Source organism: Lethenteron reissneri, chromosome 72 (assembly GCF_015708825.2).
Source record: "Lethenteron reissneri isolate LAM-NWPU_2019-01 chromosome 72, ASM1570882v1, whole genome shotgun sequence".
Lineage (NCBI taxonomy): Eukaryota > Metazoa > Chordata > Hyperoartia > Petromyzontiformes > Petromyzontidae > Lethenteron > Lethenteron reissneri.
Genome location: NC_083850.1, coordinates 6327007 through 6339346, shown reverse-complemented (window position 1 = coordinate 6339346; position 12340 = coordinate 6327007). Strand labels below are relative to the sequence as shown.

Here is a 12340-nt window from a genome sequence, read left to right as displayed (position 1 = left end):
GACGCTCGACTCGTCGCTCTGCTGATCGCCCTTCAACCGCGAGACAACGCAGCCTGGCGAGCACAATTGCTGTGTCGACAGTTAGGCGACTTTGTGTCTGGAGAGTTCGTGGCGACATCTTCAGACGGGTTCTAGACATCGATATACCGTGAATCTCCAAGTAAGTGTCTATTTTCGCGGATGAACTCTTAAACGTGTTCGTCGTCAAATTAGCGGGATTTTTTTGCGTCTCGGTTCGACGCGAGTGTCGTTCTTGTTTTAGCAGTTAACAAAATCCAAAACTCAACGCTAAACATCCTTGCGGCCGATAGCGTACTTTTGACTCAATAACACCGCTACTGTTACTACGCTCACATGGAGCAGAGACGCTCTCCACAGCCCCACGCACACGGAGGCAAGAAGCCATTCAATTGCTCTGTGTGCGGGAAGGCATTTTCAAGGCTATCACATTTACAGAGTCACCAGAGAACACACACGGGCGAGAAGCCATTCCTGTGCCCTGTGTGTGGGAAGACATTTGCACACTCATCAACTCTTCAAACTCATCAGAGAACACACACGGGCGAGAAGCCATTCCTGTGCCCTGTGTGTGGGAAGGCATTTTCACAGTCGTCAAATCTTAACACGCATCAAAAGGTCCACAATGATTGGAAACTGAAATCAAAAGCTGAAGTTCAAGGTGCTGCAATGAGTCCTGAAAAATGTTCCACCTTCGATCCCATGCAGTTGGATCCCGAGAGATGGCTGGATGTAATGGAGTGGCTCGACGATCAAACCGAGAGTCAGGGATGACTGAACAAATATTACGTCAGGTAATATTTGTTAGTTTTACAGTTTTTGTGAGAGTTTAATGACGTGCACAATGGTGGTTTGTAATGTTATCGGATTACTTGCCGAAGTGGCGTGATGAGCAGTGGTTGTGATATGATTCAATTCCGGACAATATTGTAGTGGTTAAGTCTTCCTGTTGAGCTAAAGTTGGAATGCATCTTCAGTTAGATCTTTTCTCAACATTTTAAACGGGTTTTTTCAAGCACATAGCTTTTTTTGGTTGGTATTAATCGACTTTAGATAACCGATATCAGGATGTACATTGATAACGCGATTGTTGGATATATGACATTGACTTCAACATAGACGCACAGTGAACAAATGTGGTAAATTAATAAGGAAATCATGGGGAATGAAACTTTAACGCTTTGGTATTCCTGGAACGGAAATGGTTTGCATTTTACTGGAAATGTGTGAACATAGGACATAATAAATATTCCCTTCGAGTTTTGACGTAAAAATGATTGCAGATGAATAAAAAAGTTTGTTTTAACAAATGTGTGTCCGTTTATTTATTCATATCAACAACGTGTTTTAAGCGAGTTTCAGGCGGAGGATCTTCGTAACACAAATCTGCCCTTAACCGGCAGCATCTTGGCTGTCTCCCCATTAACATGTGTTCCTGGAGGGGAAAGGGCCCCATTATTAATCGATTCACAACGTTACGGTCCCTAATCATCAAGTATACAGGGAATCCTGTACGCTAAGACACGTGAACTGTAACACTATAAACGATAACACGAAACATTAAATACTATAAACTAGTTTAATCATTTATAACACCAAAAACAGAGGTACGGTATTATAATCTCATTACAAGCAGTAGAATTTCAACGTGATCGTATTAAAATCACACTCTGCGCATATGTATGTACAGCGTACGTGCAAGCGAACTGTGCTCGTATGCATGTAATATGCATCTATGGCCTTTGGACATGCGAACCGGTGGTCGGATATGCGAATTGGGGGGTGCAGGATTATGATCGGATTAAAACGATTAGAATATCACTTTGGTAGTATTATAATTACACTGAGCTAGAATGTATGTTAAATGTAGATGCACATCGGGAGTCGTAAATGCGGCCTGGGTGGTGCCAGATTTAGAATCGCATCAAAATTATTAAAATCGCACCATGGTCGTATTAGAATCAAGCTGCCCACTGCTGGTAGAATGTTCCATCGCAATGGCACCGAATAGCAATATACAGCATTGATATTGGGCGTGGAGCCTAAAAGCGCAACCTTGCGCATTTTGAACTGGTTCTCGCCGCCGGTCCCGCGCCCATGGTAGAATCTTGTGCATGTCGGGGCGTCAAGGGTTCACACCACAGCCTTGAAGGATTAGGCAGGTCCCTGGCTTCTTTTGGAGAATTTGACCAGGCTCCAGGCACCGGTTCCTCGCACGTGGCGGATCCTTGAGGCACCCCAGGCCTCAGGGGCTCAGAAACTGTGGGCGCCACAACACATTTCCTTTTGGCGTACGGTTTCCGTTGCCGAGCGCCCCACCACGTCGGACACACCAGACTTGGCCTGTACAGGACATGGGGATGAGCTGTCTGGGTGGGGACGGACATAACTACATGGGCACACACTGCGGCCATTTCACCTCTATGACTTCTACCTGTCGCCGCCGTGGGCGGAGCAACTTGGTGGACGTACCCGGTGTCACCTTTGGGCAACACAACCTGTCTACGACCGCCCATGGAAGCACGTGTTCCCGCCGCCCCGTGTTCTTTTAATTAGCGGCTTGCTAATCGTTTCACAACGTTCTGGTCCCGAAACCCGAAGTATACGGGGGATCACCTGTACTCTATAACATGTAAACTGATAACACTATGAACAATAACACTAAACATTAAACGACTTTATTTTTTTATAATAGATTCCACCATAAACGGAGTTACGGTATGAGAATGTCATTGGAAGCATTTTAATCGCTCATATGTATGTAAAGTGTAGGTTCAATCGAATCGGGGGACGGATACGCGAACTGTGGGGGTTTGCAGGGTTAGAATCGAATTAAAATTATTCTAGTAACAATATGTTCGTATGCGCATTTTACTGTGCTTGAATATATGTTATGTGCAAATGCGAATCGTTAGTCATAAATGCTAGGCAGGGTTTAAAATGTGCATGTTTAATCCAGTGTTAACGTTAATCCAGTGTTAGCATTATTTTTAAGGACAATATTGTTAATATCAATTCGTCTGGACATGGCACGTGCCTTGTTCGTCTCGATCAACCAAAATTAGTACAATGTCGGTCATAAATGTGTGCGAGTTCATTCATAAGCAGTGTTCGCTGATCCCCGATGACACAGACCTACACACAAAGTACTCTTTGTTAAATTAACTATCAGCTCAGACATCATCATCTCAATCATTTACAAAGACGTGTGGGGTCCCGCGAGAGCAGGGCCTGGCAACAAATATCTGAGCAGCGGAAGCAGCAGAATCAGAAGTAGCTGCGTCGCCCTCGAAATGTGATGTTGCTGCTGCTGTATTTGTTTCTGCGTCGATCAAGATTGACGCTCTTGATCAACTCTGACATTGTAGACTCTCACATGTTAAACTCTAACATAGTGAAATATAATATTACAACCTATGAACTACAACCTATCCATTGTTACGCTTTAAAATACGATTAACTGTTATAGTGCAGAACCACATAATTGGAGGTGTGTGATTATAATCGCATACTAATCATTAGAATCGCACTGAGCTAATTAGAATCACACTGTGGTTGTACGTATGGTAAGTTAATATGACAACCGGTGGTAGGATATGCAGGATTAGAATCGAATTACAATTATTCGAATCCCACTCGTATTAGAATCACACTTTCCACTGTTGGATGAATGTGTCGTATCAATGGAATCGAATAGCCATATAAGTATATACAGTATACACAAATAAAGAGTATAACAATCACACATTGTAACATAGATACAAGAAACATTATTTAAAAAACGTATTTACAAATATATATTCCACTTTTTTTAAACTCAGAATGTCGTCGTTCATGTGGGGAGATGGAGCGCAGTGGATCGTATCGTCTAAGCTGCTTTTAGGAATCCGTGTGATAACCCAGTCACATCGCCTAACTCCAGTTGCAGCGCCTTACCCAAGCTACATCTCCCCAACAAGGCAGCCTTCCCGCTGCTGTGTATTATGTTCATGGGATAACAGAGGTGTGTATTTTCCCATACGCCTTGCCCAAAAAGACTGATTGTCCGCTTAACAGCCTAGCCCATAAACCACCATTGGTGACAGTGTTGTTTGAGAGCAGCTATTAAAGTCGCTGCAGCAAACGAGGTGGTGGCTGGCCAAACCATGCCTCGTGTTTGTCTCCGGAGTTATGACGGATACAAACCAGACCAAGCGGAGACCATGTACCAGATCGGATTTTGGTTACTGATGTTAGAGTGATTGTATTGCAAGTGTGGTCACTACGCTTCTGTACGTGCTCACTCCCGAAGCTCGGCGATTTTTGGCAACGCCACGGGGCTGCATTCACTTTAAATCGAGGACAATGGAGGGCATGGGGAACGTGTTTTTTCAGCGCTAATCCCATTTATTCAAAATAAGCGCACAATTACACACTGAGATGCACGTACATATTCATGCATGAAGCACAATGGACACATTACTCTTCGGTATGTTAATAGACATGCGGATTGTACCTTCCAAAATTAACAATCGAATGCAAATATCCTGAAAGACAAAGGATTGGATCCTAGGGGGGGAGTTATAAGGCGGCTCAGAAGCAGAGCTCAATGCCATTTCGAGAGGGAACTTGATGAGGTTGGACGCTCGACTCGTCACTCTGCTGATCGCCCTTCAACCGCGAGACAACGCAGCCTGGCGAGCACAATTGCTGTGTCGACACTTAGGCGACTTTGCGTCGGGAGAGTTCGTGGCGACATCTTCAGACGGGTTCCAGACATCGAAATACCGTGAATCTCCAAGTAAGTGTCTATTTTCGCGGATAAACTCTTAAACGTGTTCGTCGTCAAATTAGTGGGATTTTTTTGTGCCTCGGTTAGACGCGAGTGTCGTTCTTGTTTTAGCAGTTAGCAAAATCCAAAACTCAACGCTAAACATCCTTGCGGCCGATAGCGTACTTTTGACTCGATAACACCGCTGCTGTTACTACGCTCACATGGAGCAGAGACGCTCTCCACAGCCCCACGCACACGGAGGCAAGAAGCAATTCAATTGCTCTGTGTGTGGGAAGGCATTTTCAAGGCCATCAACTCTTCAAAGTCACCAGAGAACACACACGGGCGAGAGGCCGTTCCTGTGTTCTGTGTGTGGGAAGGCATTTGCACGGTCATCACATCTTCAGAGTCACCAGAGAACACACACGGGCGAGAAGCCATTCCTGTGCCCTGTGTGTGGGAAGAAATTTGCACAGTCATCACATCTTCAGAGTCACCAGAGAACACACACGGGCGAGAAGCCATTCCTGTGCCCTGTGTGTGGGAAGAAATTTGCACAGTCATCAACTCTTCAGAGTCATCAGAGAACACATACGGGCGAGAAGCCATTCCTGTGCCCTGTGTGTGGGAAGACGTTTGCACACTCGTCACATCTTCAGAGTCATCGGAGAACACACACGGGCGAGAAGCCATTCCTGTGCCCTGTGTGTGGGAAGACGTTTGCACACTCGTCACATCTTCAGCGTCACCAGAGAACACACACGGGCGAGAAGCCATTCTTGTGCCCTGTGTGTGGGAAGGCATTTGCACGGTCATCAACCATGAACAGGCACCAGAAGGTCCACAATGATAGGAAACTGAAATCAAAAGCTGAAATTCAAGGTGCTGCAATGAGTCCTGAAGATAATTCCACCTTCGATCCCATGCAGTTGGATCCCGAGAGATGGCTGGATGTAATGGAGTGGCTCGAGAGTCAACCAGAGAGCTCGGGGTGACTGAAAAAATATTACGTCATGTGGCTATACCTTTTTAATCCGTATCGAGTACTTTTGTGTGTTATTTTGACCATTTTAGTTTTACAGTTTTTGTGAGTTTAATGACGTGCCCAGTGGTGGTTTGTAATGTTATGGGATTACTTGCCGAAGTGGTGTGATGAGCACTCGTTGTGAGAGGGTTCTATTGTAGTCGCGAAGTGTTCCTGTTGAGCTAAAGTTGGAATGCGTCTGTAGGTACATCTTTACTCAACATTTTAAACGTTTTAGTTTTCAAGTATATGGCTTTTTTTGATTGGTATTAATCAACTTTAGATAGCCGATTTCAGGATGTGCATTGACGACCCGTTCGTTGGATATATGGCCTTGACTTCAACAAAGACGCACAGTGAACAAATGTGGTGAACTAATAAGGAAATCATGGGGAATGATCCTTTAACGCTTTTGTATTCCTGGAACGGAAATGATTTGCATTGTACTGTAACTGTTTGAACATAGGACATAATAAATATTCGGTTACAATTTTAACGTCAACATTATTGCAGATGAATAAAAACGTATTTTGAACAAATGTTTGTCCGTTCTTTATTTTAAAATGTTAATAGTAAAAACGTGTTAAGCGAGTTTCAGGTGGAGGATCTCCGTCACACAAGTGTGCTGTCTACCCGATTAAACACGTGTTCCTTGAGGGGAAAGGTCCCCGTTGTTAATCGTTTCTCAACCTACCATTCCCTAATCCCGAAGTATGCCGGGGATACACTGTACTCTATAACATGTAAACTGTAACACTATAAACGAAAACACTAAACATTAAACGATTATAAACTAGTGTTTAAATTTAGAACCATATAAACGGAGGTAAGGTATTATTATGTCATTAGAAGCATTAGAATCGGTGTGGTCGTATTAGAATCACACTCTGCTCATATGTATCTATGGTCTACGTGCAAGGATCGGATACAATTATTAAAATTACAACACGGTCGTATTACAATCACGATTTTCACTGCTAGATGAAGGTCTCATCTCTATGTCATCGAATAGCAATAGACGGAATATTTATATATACGTCATAAATGAGTGAGCTAATTCTTCGGTAGTATTCGCTACACACCGATTGCACTAACCTACACTAAGTTATGTTTAAACAAAGTAAACTTTAGTCGCTCAAATGTCAGCTTAATTAGGATAATCGCAATTGTTTCCATAGACGTGTGGGGTCCCACGAGAGCAGAGTCGGCGTGCAAACAGCCGGGCAGCAGTTGGAGCAGAAGCAGAAGTCGCTGCTTTGCCATCGAACGGTTTCGTAGCTGCCGTAGTTGCTTCTGTTACTGTTATATACGCAGCATATTGGTGTCCCGTAAGAGGATAACGGCTTATATATAAAAAAAATAACGCTGATCAAACCTACCAGATCAACGCTCTCGATCGACGCCTTTGGTATTCTCTTACATTCAGGGGCGGTTTCTTCATTAGGGCGATTGGGCGACGCACCACCAATGTCATTCAACCACAGAGTCACTCTAGCCGTCACTGTCAGCCTCTGGATATAGTTCAATCAGCGTCATGTCATGTTCTGTGGAGTACCGCCTCTTTTTGGGCGATTTCACTGCGGCTGAGAATCGCCCCGAGTGGCCCCATAGACTTACATTCAAAGATGTTTTTTTTTCGAACGGGGGCGCTGCAATGCATTCTCTATGGCTTCCGGGAGGGCATGCACTAACGTGCTTACGTCATCATACGTGCTAACGTCATCATACGTAAGCACGTTTCATCCAACAATATAATTTATCGCCACCTAGTGGAATCTTTAATAAAATAAACTTGAGTGGTTTGTTTTAATAGTGAGTATATAAACAAACAAGATGTATTGTAAGAGTCACTTTATTTTTCATTAATATTAAAGAAGTGAAGTTGCCTTTACATGCTTAAGCTGTTAATTTATTCATTGCATGGGTGGACCTTATCCTTATCAATAATCCAGACATTTGCCCCCTGAGAGATTTTGCAGGAGCCGCCACTGCTTACATTGTTAACTCTCACACTGTGAACTTTAACATTATGAATTCCAACAATATAAATTAAACATTACCATATACATTGAAGAATATACAAAATACTGTAAACTATTGTTATAGTAAACTCTAACAATATAACCTATGAGCTATACATCATAACGCTATACAATAACATTATTAACTAGTGTTATAGATTAGAAAAACCTACATTGAAGTGTGATATTCGAATCGCATTCAAATTATTCGAATCACTCCGTGGTCCTCTTCGAATCAGACTACGGTCGTAAGTATGTAACATGCATGCATGTGTAATGCGGGCGTAAACGGCTTGGCGGATGTGACGTCATGTGGGGAGGAGTCAGGGTCACGTGAGAGGGAGATGGTATAGCGGTGAGACAGGAAGAGATCGAGGGCAGTCGGGGGAGTGAAGGGTGATGAACACGTTGGGTGGTCGCCGTGCCTCAGCCTGGTGGCTGAGGGGCTCATGACGGCGCCAGCCAGCGGGGTGGAAGAGAGTTGGGGATAGAGCTGAGGTTGGAGATGGCGAGATAGCCACAGAGGCCACGCAGGGCTGAGATTGGGGAGTGGCGAGATCGCCACACACGGTAAGACTCGGCACCGCCGGCCAGCGGTGACCGAGCACGGAGGAACAGGGAGCAGCGGTGGAGCTGCTGTGAGAGCAGCCGGAGGGCTGCACCAAGAGCCTGCAGCGGAGCTGCAGAAGCGCGGAAGGCTACGGGAGCGAAGGCAGCTGTGGAGCTGCCAGGCAGAGAGTCTCAGGAGGAGTGCACACGGAGTCAGAGAGAAGCGTCCGAGTCTTTTATTACACTGTTGTCAGAAGTGAAACGGCATCTCAAAACAACTGAGAGAAAGAAAAGAAAAGAATATTCCTGCGCCATCATCTGCTACATCATCCGACGACGACGACCTTCCTCAGACGGTGGACCTGCCTGCGATGGAAGAGGAGATCCGTGCTGGAACGAGTACGGGTCCGGGTGAGCAAGGTGTCGCCGCGTTGGTGGACCTGTCTGTGCCGGAGGACGCCAACTTACGATGGAGACAGATGGCGGCGCAGATGGAGACCTTGAAAATCGTGCTGGCGCAACTGTGTGAGTTCACCACGCCGAGGACGGCGTCGGGGAGGCCCGGTGGTGATCCGCAGGCCTCCGCCTTTCCTGCGCTGCCAGCGCCATCTGCCACGTGGCACGAAGATGCCATCTTGGGCGTGGCAGGGGAGAAACGGCGGGAAGCAGCAGCAACAACTGCAACAGCAGCAGCAACAACAGCAGCAACAAAAACGCAACAGCAACAACTGCAGCAACTGCAGCAGCAACAACTGCAACAGCAACAACTGCAACACCTTCAGAGATGCTGCGTCCTGCGGCACCATCCAGGCGAAGAAATGAAGAGCAGAGCCCGAATCACATTACATACATACGAGCACAGTTCACATGCCCGTACACTATTACACATATGTAGAGAAGTTCCCAGGACGCACTCGGAGACGAATGTGAGGTTTAAGGGCTGTCGCCGAGGGTTTATTAAAGTTATTGACATACACCAGGTGTACCAACTTCCCAGGGGTGAGGGGTGCCGGGCTCGGTTCCACTGGTCCCCCCGACACAGTCGGCTGCCCCGTGCTGCCTCCTCTGCGCCGGCCGTGGGCTCGGCCAACACGGCCGGCCGAGGAGCGCAGCCACCTCCAGCCCTGGCGCTGCGCTCTTTCCTATCCCGACTCCCTTGCCCCTGGCTCCCCGTTCCACCTGACTCCGAGCCCCGACTTCTGCACAGACCCCATGTTGTTGCTGCTTATATGACCAGACTCCAGGCACCGGTTCCTCGCACGTGGCGGATCCTTGAGGCACACCGGGCCTCTGGGGCTCGGAAACTGTGGGCGCCACAACACATTTCCTTTTGGCGTACGGTTTCCCTTGCCGAGAGCCCCACCACGTTGGACACACCAGACTTGGGCTCTACAGGACATGGGGATGAGCTGTCTGGGTGTGGACGGACATAACTACATGCGTACACACTGCGGCCATTTCACCTCTATGACTTCTACCTGTCGCCGCCGTGGGCGGAGCAACTTGGTGGACGTACCCGGTGTCACCTTTGGGCAACACAACCTGTCTACGACCGCCCATGGAAGCACGTGTTCCCGCCGCCCCGTGTTCTTTTAATTAGCGGCTTGCTAATCGTTTCACAACGTTCTGGTCCCGAAACCCGAAGTATACGGGGGATCACCTGTACTCTATAACATGTAAACTGATAACACTATGAACAATAACACTAAACATTAAACGACTTTATTTTTTTTATAATAGATTCCACCATAAACGGAGTTACGGTATGAGAATGTCATTGGAAGCATTTTAATCGCTCATATGTATGTAAAGTGTAGGTTCAATCGAATCGGGGGACGGATACGCGAACTGTGGGGGTTTGCAGGGTTAGAATCGAATTAAAATTATTCTAGTAACAATATATTCGTATGCGCATTTTACTGTGCTTGAATATATGTTATGTGCAAATGCGAATCGTTAGTCATAAATGCTAGGCAGGGTTTAAAATGTGCATGTTTAATCCAGTGTTAACGTTAATCCAGTGTTAGCATTATTTTTAAGGACAATATTGTTAATATCAATTCGTCTGGACATGGCACGTGCCTTGTTCGTCTCGATCAACCAAAATTAGTACAATGTCGGTCATAAATGTGTGCGAGTTCATTCATAAGCAGTGTTCGCTGATCCCCGATGACACAGACCTACACACAAAGTACTCTTTGTTAAATTAACTATCAGCTCAGACATCATCATCTCAATCATTTACAAAGACGTGTGGGGTCCCGCGAGAGCAGGGCCTGGCAACAAATATCTGAGCAGCGGAAGCAGCAGAATCAGAAGTAGCTGCGTCGCCCTCGAAATGTGATGTTGCTGCTGCTGTATTTGTTTCTGCGTCGATCAAGATTGACGCTCTTGATCAACTCTGACATTGTAGACTCTCACATGTTAAACTCTAACATAGTGAAATATAATATTATAACCTATGAACTACAACCTATCCATTGTTACGCTTTAAAATACGATTAACTGTTATAGTGCAGAACCACATAATTGGAGGTGTGTGATTATAATCGCATACTAATCATTAGAATCGCACTGAGCTAATTAGAATCACACTGTGGTTGTACGTATGGTAAGTTAATATGACAACCGGTGGTAGGATATGCAGGATTAGAATCGAATTACAATTATTCGAATCCCACTCGTATTAGAATCACACTTTCCACTGTTGGATGAATGTGTCGTATCAATGGAATCGAATAGCCATATAAGTATATACAGTATACACAAATAAAGAGTATAACAATCACACATTGTAACATAGATACAAGAAACATTATTTAAAAAACGTATTTACAAATGTATATTCCACTTTTTTTTAAACTCAGAATGTCGTCGTTCATGTGGGGAGATGGAGCGCAGTGGATCGTATCGTCTAAGCTGCTTTTAGGAATCCGTGTGATAACCCAGTCACATCGCCTAACTCCAGTTGCAGCGCCTTACCCAAGCTACATCTCCCCAACAAGGCAGCCTTCCCGCTGCTGTGTATTATGTTCATGGGATAACAGAGGTGTGTATTTTCCCATACGCCTTGCCCAAAAAGACTGATTGTCCGCTTAACAGCCTAGCCCATAAACCACCATTGGTGACAGTGTTGTTTGAGAGCAGCTATTAAAGTCGCTGCAGCAAACGAGGTGGTGGCTGGCCAAACCATGCCTCGTGTTTGTCTCCGGAGTTATGACGGATACAAACCAGACCAAGCGGAGACCATGTACCAGATCGGATTTTGGTTACTGATGTTAGAGTGATTGTATTGCAAGTGTGGTCACTACGCTTCTGTACGTGCTCACTCCCGAAGCTCGGCGATTTTTGGCAACGCCACGGGGCTGCATTCACTTTAAATCGAGGACAATGGAGGGCATGGGGAACGTGTTTTTTTCAGCGCTAATCCCATTTATTCAAAATAAGCGCACAATTACACACTGAGATGCACGTACATATTCATGCATGAAGCACAATGGACACATTACTCTTCGGTATGTTATAGACATGCGGATTGTACCTTCCAAAATTAACAATCGAATGCAAATATCCTGAAAGACAAAGGATTGGATCTAGGGGGGGGAGTTATAAGGACGGCTCAGAAGCAGAGCTCAATGCCATTTCGAGAGGGAACTGATGAGGTTGGACGCTCGACTCGTCACTCTGCTGATCGCCCTTCAAACCGCGAGACAACGCAGCCTGGCGAGCACAATTGCTGTGTCGACACTTAGGCGACTTTGCGTCGGGAGAGTTCGTGGCGACATCTTCAGACGGGTTCCAGACATCGAAATACCGTGAATCTCCAAGTAAGTGTCTATTTTCGCGGATAAACTCTTAACGTGTTCGTCGTCAAATTAGTGGTCTTTTTTTTGTGCCTCGGTTAGACGCGAGTGTCGTTCTTGTTTTAGCAGTTAGCAAAATCCAAAAACTCAACGCTAAACATCCTTGCGGCCG

The 12340-nt window shown here is 45.6% G+C and overlaps 1 pseudogene; it reads left to right on the top strand.

Moving 5' to 3' along the window:
• Window positions 1–245: 245 nt before the first annotated feature.
• LOC133361352 (zinc finger protein 208-like) overlaps window positions 246–12340 on the top strand; it is a 78789-nt pseudogene continuing 66694 nt past the window's right edge.